We start from the raw sequence: 15,698 nt of genomic DNA, 5'->3' as shown, positions 1-15,698 counted from the left end.
TCTCAGGTATGAAAGTTTCATGTGATGTATTGCATGTCGTTAGATTTCATGTTACTTTGATTGCCTTAACTTAGGTGCATTGCATATAATTTATTTCATTATATTTTATTTATCAATACTAACATTTCTTTTCTCTTGTAGGTTGCTGAAGATAATCAACGTAGAGGAGCTGAAGGGGCAGATCGAGACAATGAAGAAGATGACACACATAATCTTGGCGATGATTAGATTCATGTGTTGAATTTGTTGTACCTTCTTGTTGTTTCAAAAATGTAAATGTTGACTTATAAATAATTAGAACTTGGCAAAAATTATAGTGGATCAATAAATTGTTTTAGTTGCTTTTTATATGTACTTTGTTTTTTATACACAGGAAATATAAATTGTATCACGAGAAATTTTTTTGATATTTATGTTTTAAACAATTTTTTAAATTTTTTTTTGTTTGCGATGGATTAGCGACAAATATTTTTCGTCGCTATTTACTACCAGCGTCCAATTTAGCGATGAATTAGGGACGAATATTAATCCATCTCAAATGTGAATCGGCCAATGTTTTTGCAACGGATTTTAATTCATCGCTAAGTCCGTCACTACAATAGCGACAAATTTTAATCTGTCGCAAAACCAAAATCTTCATATATTAACGACAACCTTGCGACGAATCATGGCATTTGCTAATTCATCACAAATTTGTGATGAAATTTGCAAAGATAGTTTTTGTCACTAATTAGTGACTATAATTTTGCGATGGAAGCTATCTGTTGCTATGCCAACTTTAATCCATCGCTAAACTGTTTAGCGACGGATTGAGGTCATCGCTAATTCACAGATTTCTTGTAGTGAAATCAACATTGTGACCTGCTGTTGCCGTTACTGATCTGGACCTAAAACCTGAAATGACTCTAGTTTCAGACATCTGGATTGACTTGGGCTAGATCCAGTGCCTGGACCCGGTCCTGTAGAATGGATCTGATGGGTTAGACCTGATTATCAACATTGGATCGAACGGACCAGACCTGCCTCACATGTTGGATGTTGATCCATCTTCTCCCATCGTCCATGGTTGTGGTGAAGGGCTGCTACCGCCCCATGAGTCGGATGTGGCTGAACAAATGGACAATTTCGATGATGATTGCATGCTTAAGGTGGTCCTCGACACCATCAAGCTGAAATTGGCGCATCCCTCATGTTCATTGATTTTATTGGATATGAAGGAAGCAAGAAGACAGGTGACCTTAAGATCGAGATCCACCTTACCTTGAGCTGGTGAGGCGATAAGAAGCTCTATTGATTATGAAGATCATGATGTGGAACACCTACGGGTTGTGTGGGTGAGAAAAACAACTACATATATCAAACTTGATTGCTAAAAAAAAAGTCGGATATGATTTGCATTCAAGATACAAAGATGCTAGAGATGGATAGATAATTCATGGATGACTTTTGGAGGCATTGTTCTTTTGTCAATCATCCGTCGGTTGGCCGGTTTGGGGGTATTTTGATGACTTGGAAGGAGGGCTTTGATGGTAACATAGTTCATATTGAAAGCTTCTCCATATCTGTACTCTTCTCTCTTGGGAGTGCATAAAGAGTTTCTTCTAACAACGGTATATGAGCCATGCACAAGTGCATTAAAAAAGGAATTTTGAAAAGAGTTGCACAAAATAAAAGAAGAATTGAAACCCTCCATGATGAATGAATGGTGTGTTGGTGGCAACTTTAATTCTATTATTTGTTTAGAGGACTCCAATTGCGCATAATTGTATACTAGGAATATGCGTCAATTTGCCAATTTTTTGAAGGAGTCCCAATTATCGGACCTACCCATGAAAGGGTCATGTTTCACGTAGCCAAACAAGAGGGTGGTGCTGATAATCAGGAAGTTTGATAAGTTCTTGGTCTCTGCACAATGCTCCAATGACTTCATGACATCCGGGCTGCGGTGGACCTGATCTTGGTCTTGGATCACACTACCATTTGGTTATCTTGAGGAGAGGGGAGTGGATATCGAAATAGATGATTTCATATGGAGATTTGGTAGACAAGGGAGTCGGGCTTCCTGGAGCTCTTGTCCAAATGGTGAAATTTGGCTCCTCATGTGGGTGGGTGGGTCGGGCAAATGATCAATGCAAAACTTAGTTTTGTGAGAAGTAAAGCTTATTGAATGGAACATAAAGCATTATTTGGCTAAGTTCAAAGATATTAATGAGTGGGAGGCTCAATTGAAGATCATGCAACATCGATAAGAAGAAAATATGGACGTGGAGGTGGCCTCAACACTACAAGAAAAACTCTAATTAGAGACAAAAATTTGTGATGGATTTTTTCCATCACAAATTTGCGATGGATTAGCTAGAGAAAACTATATGTCGCTAACATTCAAATTATTTACAAAATTAGTGACAAATTTTTTTTTGTAGCGAACCTATCGCTAATTAGCGACGAATTCACAATGGAAAAATTTTGTCTCAAACTCCGTCGCAACTTAGCGACGGATCAACAACAAAAATTTTTCGTCGCTAATTAGTGACAAATTCATGACAAATTCATGACAGATTTTTTTTTGTCGCTAATCCATCACTAATTTCTCCTGTAAAACCCTAATGTGAGCCCCTTTCATTCCCTTTTAGTTTCATCCCTCGCCTGTCGTCCATCGCCCATTGCCCATCGCCCGCCGACCTCCCCCTTCGACTCAGTCCCACTCTCACCTCTGCTCCCCTCTCTTTCGCACTCATCATTTTTTTGGCCGGTGAGCCCCGTCCGGCTACCCCCTTTTGACCTCACCCCGTCTCCCTCTCCTGACTCCGATCTCTCTCGTCTGCCGACACCAACGTCGGCTCCTTTCAGGTAACCCCTGACTCCCATCTCTCTTTCCTTTTTTGTCAGCCGACGAGCCCCTTTCTTTCCCTCCATTTCCTTTTTCGCCAGGGAGGGGCCGAGCCCCCTCCCTGTCTTACGGGATGTGAGGGAGGGGCTCGACCCCCTCCCTGTTCTTTTTTCGCTAGGGAGGGGCTGGGTCCCCTCCCTGTCTCCTTGTCTTACGGGATGCGAGGGAGGGGCTCCACCCCCTCCCTATTCTTTTTTCGCTAGCGAGGGGCCAAGCCTCCTCCTTGTCTCCCTGTCTTACGGGATGCGAGGGAGTAAATTGTTTTATATTGTATTATTTTGTATATTTGTGTTTTGCAAGTACGTAGTTGAGCTAATTGAGCGATGCTTAATTCTAAGCATCGCATGCAATTAAAAATGCAATGCAAAAAGAAATAAGAAAAAAATGCAAAGGCAAAAGCAATGCAAATCGGGTAAATACCCGTGGTAAATAAGTGATGCAAGCACATCACAAGTTATTTAATTTCTTGGATGCAACACTTTTTTGTTCACACACTCACTTAGTTGTGGATATCTATGACCGCTTTGATGGAGTTCGGAGATCATGCTGAGCATGATTTTAATGTATGAAAATAGAAGTGTTTTTATTTTTGAAGTTCGGATTTCATGCTAGTCATGGTAGTAGTTAGCGGGATATTGGAGTATGTTTGCTGCAGGTACATGCTTGACATTGTTTTGATATAAATGATTTGAATGTATTGTAATGTTTGATGTGACTGTATCCATGCTTGCATAAAGTTATTTTCAATTTGATTATGCCTTCCATGTGAAATTGTATCATGAAAACATGCTTCAAATGAATATATTGTCTTATGAATGAGTTTGCACATGAAAATGAATGATAAGTTATCAATGCTTCAAACATGCTTCAAAAGAATGATTTTGCACATAAAAATATTAAGTTATCAATGCATGCATCATAGTTCTTGTGATTGAATAACATCATATATATATATATATATATATATGTGTGTGTGTGTGTGTGTGTGTGTGTGTGATATATCAAATCATTACATTTACCATAAATGCATGAAAAATTAGATATTTTCTTCATCATAGCATTCTTATGATTCTCTTTTAACTGGTTAGGATAATATCCGTAATATCACAGGACAAAATGGCTGCAAACCGTGAAATGGATGTATCGTAAGTTAGTTGATAATGAGGTATCGCTTGAATATATGAATGGTGTTGATAGTTTTATTGAATTTGCAATGACAAGTGTCAGTACAGTGGATCCCACAGGTCGGATCAGGTGCCCCTACACGATGTGTAAGAATAATCGATTTGTAGAATCTCATGGCGTTAGACATCACCTATATAGCAAGAGTTTTGTGAGTGATTATCAGAATTGGACGCTTCATGGTAAAGAATTTTAGAACAATTTTGACGCACGGGTGGATGTAGTGCGCGATAATTCATATATGAATTTGATATTTGATACTGCAGGATCAGAACTGGGTTCTGCTATGGGTTCTAATGATGTACCAACTGGGGTAGAAGAAGAAGAAGCAAATGATGCAGCTAGTAGATTTGATGATTTACTTAGAGATGTTGATGAGCCACTGTGTAATGGTTGCGAGGGTCATACTATCTTCTCTGCAGTTCTTCAACTAATGAATTTGAAGTCCGAGTATAATTTGAGTCAATCATGTTTTAACTGTCTGTGCTCTGTTGTGAAGAGTGTATTGCCCAAAGCTAAGAAATTGCCATAAAATTTTTATCATGAGAAGGTTATGGTCAACACTTTAGGTATGGGGTATCAAAAGATAGATGCTTGTCTAAATCACTGTATGTTGTATTTCAAAGATCAAGAAAATAGTAGATCATGTCCGTCATATGGACATCCTCGGTTCAAGCCAAAGACAAGAGGCAATGATAGCACGAGGTCAAAAAAAGTATCATACAAGTCGCTCCACTACTTCCCTCTCACCCCTAGATTGCAACGATTGTATATGTCTTCGAGGAAAGCTACACACATGAGATGACATGCAAATAAAGTTTGACATGATGAAGACAAGATCATGCATCTTGTTGACGCAGAAGCTTAGAAGCACTTTGATCGTACTCATCAGACATTTGTAATGGAAGTGAGAAATGTTAGGCTTAGTTTATGTACAAATGAATTTAATCTATTTGGGGATAGATCAACCCCATACTCGTGTTGGCCAGTATTTGTCACCCCATACAACCTTCCTCGAGGCTTGTGTATAAAGCGTCAAAATCTTTTCTTGTCTCTATTGATCCCTGGCCTAACGTCTTCGGGCCAAAATCTGGTTGTATATTTAAGGCCATTGATTGATGAACTGAAAATACTATGGGATGACAGTGTTCTCACGTACGATGCCCAAAGAAAAAACAAAATTTTAATATAATGGTTGTTGTTCTATGGACAATTAGCGATTTCCCTGCATATGGTATGTTATCTGGTTGGAACCCACATGGGAGGTTGGCATGTCCGTAGTGCATGGAGGATACAAAATCTTTTAGATTAATGCATGGAAGGAAGCTGTGTTGGTTTGATTGTCATCATCGATTTCTATCCAATGACCATCCGTTTCGACGACAAAGGAATGCGTTCAAAGCAGGCACAACTGAAATAGAAGGTCCACCTACACGGTTGTCTGGCATAGAGATTTTAAGACGATTGCAATACTTTTCATATAGACTGACAAATGTCTGTAGTGCGAGGCCTTTCCTTGGATTTGAGAAGGATCACAATTGGACAAAGAAATCTATATTTTGGGAACTACCATATTGGCCGACCTTATTGATACGACATAACCTGGATGTGATACATGTGAAAAAAATGTGTTTGATAAATAGTCATGCATTGTATCCTTAACAAGCTGACAGACACCATCCCAAGAATTAGGCGGGTCAGTCGGATGCTTGGAGCTGATGCTGATGGGCGAAGTCTGAGAGCCATGACTGAAGGAGGCAACGACTGGTGAGGTGTTCATATTACTCTCAAACCTGAACACACGACCCTTTTTGGGTTCACCTGTCGCAATCACCCATGTTGTAGGATCAAAAGGCAGATGCTGAGTGGAGTCATCTCCATATCGCTCTATCATCTATTGCTCGTATGACTCCTACAAAGTAATGATTATAATGTGGATTAATAATTAAGAATTACAATGCTTATGATAACTTGTATATTACTTTAGAAGCGATATTTCAAATTTCTCATCTATGTACTTTGAGCCTCACATTCCAACACGTTACACTTGCCTACATCATAATGATGATGGAGAACAAGTTATTGTGGCTGACAAACTATCTATATTTAAACCGCTTGGGAATGCCTTTGGCAGTTGTCGGTCAAGACTCTTGGAAGATTGAGAGCAAGACGTAACACAAATCTATATCCTTTTTAACTGCTCAGAGATCAACCCCTACATCGAGTAAGTATACATAATATGTTACACTAAGTTCTCTATGCAAGTGGCTCAGTAATATAATTATTTGTTAAGTGCAGACAATTTGATCTGGAGTTGCAAAGAGAACTTTCTCATCTCACTGATTCAGAAATAAAAAAAGAATGTGAAAATAAGTTTGTGGCATGGTTGAAAGAGTTGGTAAGGATGATGACATGCATTCTTTCCATGCAAACAACAATATGTTACTTAATTGGTCGTGTTTACAGTCATTGTTTATGCTTGTAGGTTCGCTATGGTGATGTTAATGACCAAGGAATATGTGATTTACAAAATGGTCCAACCAAAGTTGTGCAATGTTACAATCGATACATCGTAAATGGTTATCAATTCCATATAAAAGACTACAATGTAAACAAGTCAATGATGAATAGTGGCATGTGTGTCAAGGGTAGCAGTTACGGTGAAAATGAACTTGACTACTACAGTGTTGTAGAAGAAATAATGGAGTTGACTTACTTAGGCTTAAATAAAAATGAAACTTTATTCAAGTGTCATTGGTTTTATCCCACAACAACAATAATTGACAAAGCCTCAAGCATTGTGAAGGTGAATCATAAATCAATGTTTGAAATATATGAATCATTCATATTAGCATTGCAAGCTCAACAAGTTTACTATACTTCATATATCAATACAAGGAAGTCAGATAGAAATGAATGGTAGGTTGTTTGCAAGGTGAAGTCTAAACTACACCCCGAGTATGATTAGTTACAGGAAGACAAGATTGTTGAAGAGGGTGATTACTATCAATCAGATGATATGTTTGACTTCTCTTATGTCACGATGTCACACATGGTCTGCATGTCACATCTCCATTGTCCGATGACACATGTATGAAAGAATGTGATCCAAATGATATATCAAGTGGATGGGCGCCCAATGAAGAAGAAGACGAAGATGACGAAGAGGAGGAGGAAGAAGAAGAAGAAGAATATGAAAGTCAAACAAGTGATGAGGAAGCATACTCGAGCTACTGAAATACATCTTGTAATACATACTGCATCACTTTCTCATATGCTCTTATTTTTGTAGTTCAAACATAGACAAGCATTCTTTCATCACTATGACAACTTTAGAAGACATATGAGCATGATATTAGCATATATGAAAGTTTTTTGACTGCCTTATAATACATATATGCATGATTGAATCAATATGAAAGCTTTTTGACAACCTTAAAACACATATATGCATAATTAAATAACTATGAAAGTTTTTTGACTGCCTTAGAACATATATGAGCATGATTGAATTACTATGAAAGTTTTTTGACAACCTTAGAACACATATGAGCATGATATTAGCATATTGAAAGTTTTTTGACTGCCTTATAACACATATATGCATGATTGAATCAATATGAAAGTTTTTTGACAACCGTAGAACACATATATGCATGATTGAATCACTATGAAAGTTTTTTGACAACCTTAGAACACATAGGCATGATTTTATCACTATGAAATTGTTTTACTGTCTTAGAACACATATATGCATTATTGAATCACTATGATTTTTTTTTACTTCTTTAGGACACATATATGCATGATTGAATCATTATAAAAGTTTTTTGACAACTGTAGAACACATATAAGCATGATTTCATCACTATAAAAGTTTTTTGACTGCCTTATAACACATATATGCATGATTGTGATACATAACACATTTATTTGACATCTTTATAAACATTATATGCATGCGTGAATCACTGTGACATTTTTTTGACAACCTTAGAACACATATCTGCATGATTGAATCACTATGAATTTTTTTTGTCAGTCTTAGAACACATATCTGAATTCTGTTATTGTCCTTCACTTTATTGCTAGTCTATGTGTCATTCAACCATTTACTTTGATTGCATTAGATTAGGTGCATTGCATATAATTTATTTCATTATATTTTATTTATCAATACTAATATTTCAGTTCTCTTGTAGGATGCTGGAGATGATCAGCGTAGAGGAGCTGATGGAGGCATGGATGGAGGGGCAGATCGTGATGCTTCGAATCTTGGCGAGGATTAGATTCATGTGTTTATTTTGTTTCTCTAAGATTGTTGTTTCAAATGAAACTCTTAGTATATGTTCACTTGTAACTAATTAGAACTTGGCAATGACTGTACTGGATTGTTAAATTTGTTTAACTTATAACTTGTGTTAAATTTGTTTCACCTGCTTTGTATATATATTTTTTATGTGTACTTTGTTTTTTATACACAGGTTATATAAATTGTATAACGAGAAATTTTTCTTGATATTCATATTTATTTATTTTTTTTTTAAATTTGCAATAGATTAGCGACGAATATTATCCGTCGCTAATATTTATCGCCAATTTAAATCAGTTAGTGTTTTATGATGGAATTTAATCTGTCGCTAATCCCTTGCTAAATTGGCGATAGACATTAGTGATGGATACGTATTCGTCATTAAATTTTAGCGACGGATTAGCGACGAAATATATTCCTTTGCAAAACCAAATTAGTCCTTATTTAGTGATGGATTAGCGACAAACATGATCCATCGCTAATTAGTGATGGATTGGCGATAGATAAATTCTGTCGCATTTTAGCGACTAGAATTATGCGACAACTGATTTCTGTTGCAAATTCATTGCTAATCCATCGCTAAACACGTTAGCGATGGATAGCGTCTGTCGCTAATCCACATTTTTCTTGTAGTGCAAATATGAAAATAGAATGATAAAATCGTGTTAATCGTATTGGAGAGTGGAGGATGAGGGAATACATTCAGTGGAAGCTCAGAGTGAAGGCTCATTAGCTCAAATCGAAAGAGTTGGATACCCACTTCTTTCACCAATGTGCCTATATAAAAAGAAGAATGAATGGCATTTCATCCTTCATGATTGATAGGATGTGAAAGGAAGGCTCATATATATTGCCTAGTGCCACCAAATTCTTCAAAATGTGCTTTTTAAGTGTGGTGATGGTGGAATATGATATATTTGACTTGACTTTCAAATCCTTAACAAAGGAGAAAAGGATGTCCATCTCTAGAGCTTTTACTTTAGATGAGATAAAGAATGCAATTTGATCAATTCCAAATAGAAAGAGCCCGGGTTTTGATGACTCTCCTATTGAATTCTTCAAACTTATTTGCGAGTGTGAAAATCGATCTACTTTAAATGATGATGGATTTTCACTTCAATGCAAAGATCCCTGAAGTCATGGGTAAAACAACACTTGTTTTCATTCCTAAGGATCCACAAGCTGCTGAGATTGAAAATTTTATATCAATTTCTTTGGTGGGCATGATTTTTAAGATCATCTCTAAGATTTTGGCCAAAAAAATCAAGAGAGCTATATGACAACTCATCTCAGAATCACAAAATGCATTTATTCCCGATCGATGGGTTCATGATGTGCATGTTATAGCATACAAGATTATCCACTCAATCAAGTATACATGTACAAAATCCTGTCTTAAAAATTGACCTCGAAAAAGCTTTTGGTTCCTTTGATTGGAGATTCTTATTATGTTGTATGCAATATATGGGGTTAAGTGAGAAGTGGAGGCAATGGGCGGACAAGTTACTTTTTTCAACCTCGATTGTGGTAACAATGAATGAGGAAAACAATGACTTTTTTAAACACAAAAAAAGGTAAGGAGACTAATTTTCTCTCTTCTTTTCATTATGGCTATGGAAGCACTCACAATGATGATATCTAGTGCAAAGGAGGAGAGTGTAATTCCGTGAATGTAAAGTGTCAAAATTGATAAAAAATCTCTTGCCTTTTCTTCGCGGATGACGTGTTGATTTTTGGTGAGGCTTTAGAGGAAAATATGTAAGTTTTATGGGTGATTCTTAAATGCTTTTCAAAGATTTTAGGCCTACATATGAATGAAAGTAAGAGCCAAATCTTAGTATTCAATGACCATATTGGAGACTCATAAAGGCTTGCCTCGACAATCTTTAATTTTCAGGAAGGCTCCTTACCAATGAAATATTTGGGCCTTCCACTTCATTTCGGGGGGGGGGGGGTCTCTAAAAAATCACATTGGAGTAAGGTGAAAGATAAGATTTGCCAAAAAATCAGTCTTACTCTTCCAATTTTCTCTTTAGAGTGGGAAAAATTAATCTTATTCGTTTTGACATCTCTCCTACAATGATACACTTTCTTCAAATTTTTAAGATACCTAAGAAGGTAGAAAAATGTCTCAATACTTTATTTCAAAATTTTATTTGGCATGGGTCGATTGAAGGAAAGTCTAAGGAACTCATCTAAGTGGTCGCTTATTTCCCAACCCTTACATGTTGAGGGTTTGAGAATACACAATTTGAAAAGATTCAACATCACCCTCTATGGAGGTTATGTAGGAGAGAAGGCAAACTTAGCTTAGTCTTCTTGAAAAAATATGACTTGATTGGTTGGTTGTGGAACTAGTTCGAAAATCATAAATGGAAAAAAGGCTTTGGGATTTGGAAGGAATGGGTGGTGGCTATGGATCACTTCAATATGATGATTGAGATAAAGGTGAGAAATGATAGTGAAAACCTTATTTTGGTAGGATGTGTGGTGTGACATCCAAACTAAAGGATTCATTTCCTCTCTTATATGAAGCAACTTGAGCCAAAATTCGGTAAAGTGTGTGTTTTTTGGTCAAATAGAATGGAGATGTGAGATATTATGCTTAGAAGGAAACCATCGGGTTCTGTTTTTCAAGAATGAATAACACTCATGGACTTATTGTTTGAAAGATCTTTATCTCAATGAGAGGACAGTGATTTGGTCACTCGCTAGTGATGGTGACCTTAAGACATCAACTATGTACCAGTCCCTTGGCACGCCGGCACCAACATGACTTCTGAAGAAAGCCTTATGGGCTGCGGGTCTCCCACTTCAAGGATCTCTTATGGGTTGAATGCTTCTCCCTGCTGTGATTAACACAGAAATTAGAGTCAAAAGCCAGGGTTTTCACCTTGCTAAGCGTTGTTCCCTTTGTCATTGTGAAAAAGAGACCACATCCCACCTCTTTTGAATTTGCATTTGTATTGGCTCCTTGTTGCATCAAGCATGAAAAGATCATTTCATAGATTGGGATAAAATATCCTTTCCAAGGGAGGCATTGATTGAAGCCCACATGAATTTCAAAGGCCGATGAAAGTTCATGTGGCATGTTTGGATATTAACAGCTTAGAGGCTCATTTGGCTAGAGAAGAATCAACAAATCTTCTAGAGGCTTGTAGTCTAGATTGCATTTTATACCAACTGCGCTGGGAGGTTAAGGAAAAGGTATGCCACAAATGGTCAGATCGCTCTTCGAAATGGTTAGGGGGAAATTGGACTGTGAGTTGAGGCTGATTCATGGTCTTGGTTTGGATAAAAAATCCAGCATCTTTGAACCCGTGTTGTGTTGGACGCTGTTAGGTTGGACACTAGTCCTCTTGTAACATTTTTTCTGATTTGCATTTTGATTTCTATTTTTAGTTTGTAGGGGTGTGATACCTCATCACATGCCACCTAACTAAATTGTTCCTATTAATATTAATATTATATACTGTTCTCTTAAAAAAAGTAAGATTTTTTAATAAAAAAAACATGATTCAATAGTCAATGCCTAGCAAATGGATGATGCTGGTCAAGTATGTGAAAAGAGTGTCACAAATGCACAGTTGGCACAAAGCTCTGGTTCACATAGTTCAGTGATCCATGGTTTAAGTAGGCTAAGGGGTTGTCTCGCACGGTGTGCGGGAGGCCGTTGCCATCAAACATTGGACGTGGCGGAAAAGAACAGGGACGGGGAATGGTAATATAAAAAAAAAAGTCGGGGAGAGGTGTCCCCCGACACTCTCTCATATTTTGTTTCTCTCTCTTCCTCACTCTCTCTTGCACGCGGGTGTCGAGGCAAGAGTCCCTGGTCTCTCTCTCTCTCTCTCTCTCTCTCTCTTTCTCTCTCCCAGAACATTTGTTCGACTTCTCGTATCTCGCTTTCAACAGCTGTCGAACGTGCTGCTGGGGGGGGGGGGCTGAGAAATCTGTCGCAGCTAATTTTGATTATTATCCTACTAGTGATAAGTCCATCATTATTTCCCATGCTCCTGCCCATCATGGTTTCTCTGTCAGTGACTCTATGCTTTACATGACTAGTGCCCCATCTCGAGGTGGATTGGAGGCTCGGTTGGACAATCATATAAAAGGTGGGAAATGGTCAATTTTGCCCTCGTCCTTCATTATTTTTCCAATCAGGCATTTTGATTATATGGTGGTTCACATTATAATGTTTAGTGCTCGTTCCACTGAGGCTCACAGATGCATGATTATTGGCCTATCAGTTCCTTTTCTTTTCTCGTCGGTCGTCATTGAGGCCACTACTACTGCCCCTGCCGTCACTGATTCTGTGTGTAGTTTTTCGGGGTGTGTGGCTCTCCCTTCCGCTCCATCCCTTCCTCGGTAGTGCCCTCCTCTATTACGTTTGGGTGTTGAGGTTGAAGAGGCAACCTAGATGCTTGATATCTCTCTCTCCTCGTCGCAGCTGCTTCATATAACTGTCGATATGGTATCTACCATTTCGGTAGTCTCTACTATCCTAGGTAGCTCCCTAGGTCCTTCAACTGGTGTTGTCTCCAGTCTGAGGGGTGATTCTTCTGGTTCTTTGAGGGATACTAAGCGTGCGGGGGTTGTTTGGCACCGACACGTTAGCAGTGGTAGTAGAAGCAGGAGGAGCAACCCACTCAATGTTACAACTTTCGATGGCAGGTCTCCATGAAGGTCGGTGAGGCCACACACTCCCCAGATTTTTCCTGATTGTGTGTTATAAAGTCTCTTTATTGAAATATCAGGGGCTTGAATTGCCCCACTAAGCGTATGTTTTTGGCTAATTGGGTTAGACAGGAGAAGTCTGACCTGATTACTATTTGTGAAACTAAGATGGACGACGTTTCTCATTTTGTTGCCTCTGGTATATGGAGGGGTGCTGACTACTTTTTTAAGCTTGCGGTCAGCCATGCCGGTGGTATCCTTATTTTGGGAAAGTAGTCTTTAAATATTTTTCAGCTGGACATGGGTCTTTTTTCATTGTCTGTTGCCTTCACTTTGTAAGACAGTGGCAGAAGAGTCATGGTCACTGTTGTGTATGACCCTAATCACACCATCATGAGGCTTGTTTTCTGGAACAACTTAAATATGATCGTTGTCTCAAACAGAGAGTACCATTTTATTATGGGGGGCTTTAATTGCCTTTTGTCTATTCAGGATTCTAATAACCCTGTGCTTCTCAATCCATCTATGCGAGGTTTTCAAGATTTTGTTCATCAGCATAACCTTTACCCAATTCCTTTTATCAGGGAGCGTTTCTCTTGGTCGAATAGGCAGATTAACCCATGCTGCAGAGTTCTTGATAGGGTTTTTATCACTCCAAATCTGCTTGATATCATTCCCGATGTCAAGTGTGTATTGCTAGCTCCTTCTATTTTGAACCATGGTCAGTTAATCACTCTTTGGGGGGATGATTTTAAATCTGTCAGGCGTTTTGTGTTTGAACAATGATGGCTCCAGGAGCCAGACTTTCACAAAATTATTTCGAACTCTTGGATCAATCCTTTCAATGAGCAGTGGGCAGCTATCCGGTGTCATGAGAAGCGGTCTCGTCTCGCTGAGGATATCAAAGCTTTACTCCATAATCGAGATATAGTTAAATTTCAGTAAATGGCTGCTTGAGAGCAAGAGATTTGATCGTTGTATCAAACTGTCTTCTTCAGAGTCTCTATCTGATTTGCACCTGCAGAGTTTGCAGGCCAGATCTATTGAGTTATCAACGCTTTTGAAGAACTGGAGGGTCAAGGAGGAAATTACATGGAAGCAGCAAGTAAGGGTGAAATGACTTGCGGCTGAAGACAATAATACTAAATTTTTTCACTCATATGCTTCTCATCGTCATAGGAGGAATGTCATCCCATCAATCACCATTGGGAGTGTTTTGTACTTTAATCAACACATTATTTCAGTGGTCACTCAGTATTTTAAAGATTTATACTCTGTTTCACTTATTGCAAAGGGTGTCATTGGTCCTGTTTCTGTTGGTTTGATTCAGCAAGATCAATCCAGAATTATGCAAATGAAATTCTCTAAAGATAAGATTTTTAGGGCTATCAAAGGTTTGTCGGGGTGGAAAGCTTTAGGTTCTGATGGGTTTCATGTGGATTTCTTCAAAAAATTTTGGTCTTGTGTGAAGCTTGATGTTATTAACATGTTTGATGAGTTCTATCGTAACTTCAGATTGCCTATTCAAACCCACTTGACAATTATTTCTTTAATTCTGAAAGATGATGTTGCCACTAATATCTCTAGGTTTCACCTGATTTTTGTTATGAGTGCCCTTTATCGGATGATCGCCAAGGTGTTGGCTAATAGGTTGAAGGCTGTAGCTCACCAAATATTTTTGAACTCTCAGTTCGCTTTTATCCACAATAAGAGGATTTACCATTCATTCATCTTGGCCTCTGAAGTCATTCACTCCTTACATCTTAGTGGTTAGACCTATTTTTCTCTTAAATTAGATTTTCATAAAGCCTTTGATTATGTGCATTGGCCCTTTTTATTTCAAATATTATCCAATTTTGGCATTGCTCATCATTTTTCTGGGTAGGTGAGGGAATTGGTCTCTAATGCTCAAGCCATGATTAAGATTAACAACAATAGAGGTGGCTAGATCAAGTTGGAGAGTGGATTAAGGCAAGGTTGCCCTCTCTCGCCTTTGTTGTTCAATGCTATTGCTGAGGGTCTCGTGGTGTTGCTCAAACGTGCTGCGGAGAAGCGCCTAATAGATCCTTTAGATGTTTTGGCTTTTTTGGATCATATTCTTATTTATGTTGATGATAAGATTATTTTTGGGTGAGCAAACGTGCAGCAGATGCTTAGATTCAAGCTTATTCTTCAATTTTTTCTTTCTCTTTCTGGGCTTTTCCTAAATGATAGCAAATGCTCTCTTACTATGTTCAATGTTGAGTCTTCTATGCTTGCAGCGGATCAACAAATTTTTAATTGTGCAATCTCTGAGTTGCCGATGACGTATTTGGGTCTGCCGTTACAAGTAAAATGCCCCTCTTTCGCTGCTTAGGCTCTAACTATTCAAAAAGTGAAAAACAAGCTTTTTTCGTGAAAGGCATTGCTGGCCATCTAACTTTAATCAGACATGTTCTTTCTTCTATTCTTGAATTCTTCATGTCAATGTTTGTGATGCTTGTGGGTGTGAAGAAGCAGATTTGTCGTTTATTGGTGGATTTTCTTTGATCTGGATTTTCTTTGATCTGGGTGTCAACTTCAAAGTAAGCATCATTTGATCGGTTGGCGAACAATGGTGTTACCTAGGCATATGGTTGGCTTAGGTATTTTTGCTTAAAG

Source organism: Nuphar pumila, chromosome 6, assembly GCF_984573655.1.
Source record: "Nuphar pumila chromosome 6, dmNupPumi1.hap1.1, whole genome shotgun sequence".
Lineage (NCBI taxonomy): Eukaryota > Viridiplantae > Streptophyta > Magnoliopsida > Nymphaeales > Nymphaeaceae > Nuphar > Nuphar pumila.
Note: the sequence above shows the minus strand (reverse complement) of the source record.